Source organism: Nannospalax galili, unplaced genomic scaffold (genome assembly GCF_000622305.1).
Source record: "Nannospalax galili isolate Female #2095 unplaced genomic scaffold, S.galili_v1.0 scaffold10, whole genome shotgun sequence".
Classification (NCBI taxonomy): Eukaryota; Metazoa; Chordata; class Mammalia; order Rodentia; family Spalacidae; genus Nannospalax; species Nannospalax galili.
In genome coordinates, this window is record NW_008331140.1 from 2,289,898 (window position 1) to 2,291,537 (window position 1,640).

At 35.7% G+C, this 1,640-nt stretch overlaps 1 protein-coding gene across 1 annotated transcript in view; it reads right to left on the minus strand.

The window, feature by feature from the left end:
• LOC103725472 (synaptonemal complex protein 1-like) overlaps window positions 1-1,640 on the minus strand; it is a 65,415-nt gene that overhangs the window by 49,295 nt on the left and 14,480 nt on the right.

The following is a 1,640-nucleotide window of genomic DNA, read 5'->3' on the forward strand; positions in this document are numbered from 1 at the left end:
AAAATGTAGCAAAAGTAAAATAATTTCAATAACTTTCAATATAAAGTAATAACAGTAATAAACTAATAAGTATAAGGTAAAAACACCAAGCATAAGTTAGCAGGAACCAGATAATTATTAGCCATTAAAAAAATCTTTTCAGAATAGAAAACAGGGCTGGAGAGATGGCACAAAAGTTAAAGGCTAAGACTAACAATCAAAACATCAAAAAATAGAAAAACAACAATCTTTACTATGTTTTGGAAGGTGCATGGTGTTTCACACAGTGAAACAAGTGTTATGACACTTGAATATGTTTGAAAAATCTCTGTACCATGACATTAAATTCCTTTATAATGGTTACACTTACAGTCTCATCTGACTGAATTCTCTAAGACATAGCCATATCACTCAGTTTAACAAATATACTTTTAGCTTCATACTTCTATAACTTTCACAAGCCATAGTTTTTTTTTTTTACTGTCTCCTCCAAGAACTGTCTAGTGAACTATTAATCATCTAAGGAACAGTTCAACACTTTTACCCTAATGCCTTTCCAAATGTCTTGTTCTAAAAAGATTTAATAATTTCTTTCATGCTGTTCCTACAGGATCCATTCATTTATGAAAAACGTAATTGCTTCATTTGTTTCAGGCACTATTCTAAGCAACTGTAGTGAACCAATGAACATAAAAGTATTTGAATGGATCCACTCTATAGAAAAAATGACAAAAACACTAATTGCCAGAGTTGACCAATACCCAATGTGCATACTAGTCTAAACATCAGGCTGGACATCATAAATACAGGAAATATAATGCACTGTCCAAAGCAATCGAAAATTAACATCTCTTTGCACCATATTGCTGAGACTTTGAAAAAGGTTAAAAGCATGAAAAAGGAGAAAAGAATATATGCGCTTTGAAAAAGCTGCCACGGGATTCAGTGATGCCCTCCCTCTTACAACTGATCCAACCCAAGTCAAGATATCAGCATTAGGGCTGGAGAGATGGCTCATTGGTTAAGAACAATGGTTGTTAACCACTCGTCAGTTGAGGAGCACTTAGGTTGCTTCCATCTCTTAGCTACTGTGAAAAGAGAAGCAATAAATATGGTTGTACAAGTGTCTCTACAATAGGATGAGTCCTTTGGGTATATGCCAAGGAGTGGTATAACTGGGTCATACAGTAGGTTCATTTTTAGTTTTTTAAGAGTTCTCCATACTGTTTACCATAGAGGCTGCACAAGATGGCAATCTCACCAGCAGTGAATGTGGTTAACAAAAATGTGGTGTGTTTACACAATGGAGTTGTATTCAGCAGTAAAGAAAGATGAAATAATGAAATCTGCAGGTAAACGGATGAATCTAGAAACTGTTATACTAAGTAAAGTAACAGACTCAGAAAAACAAACGACGTATGTTCTCCCTCATATGTGGCTTTTAGCACCAAATTCTTTTAAATTCTAGGTCCTTTTAATAAGAAGATGCTATACAGAAGTCCCTTCTGCATGAAATAACTACCGTCATCATGACTTTGGCTGAGCCTGATCACTAAACAGTCACAATTGCGCTTGCTGATGGTTGAGCTCATTCATTAAAGGAGTGCCAAGCAGGGTCACTGGACCCTCACCTGAGTATCCAGCCATTCTTCCCAGCCAAC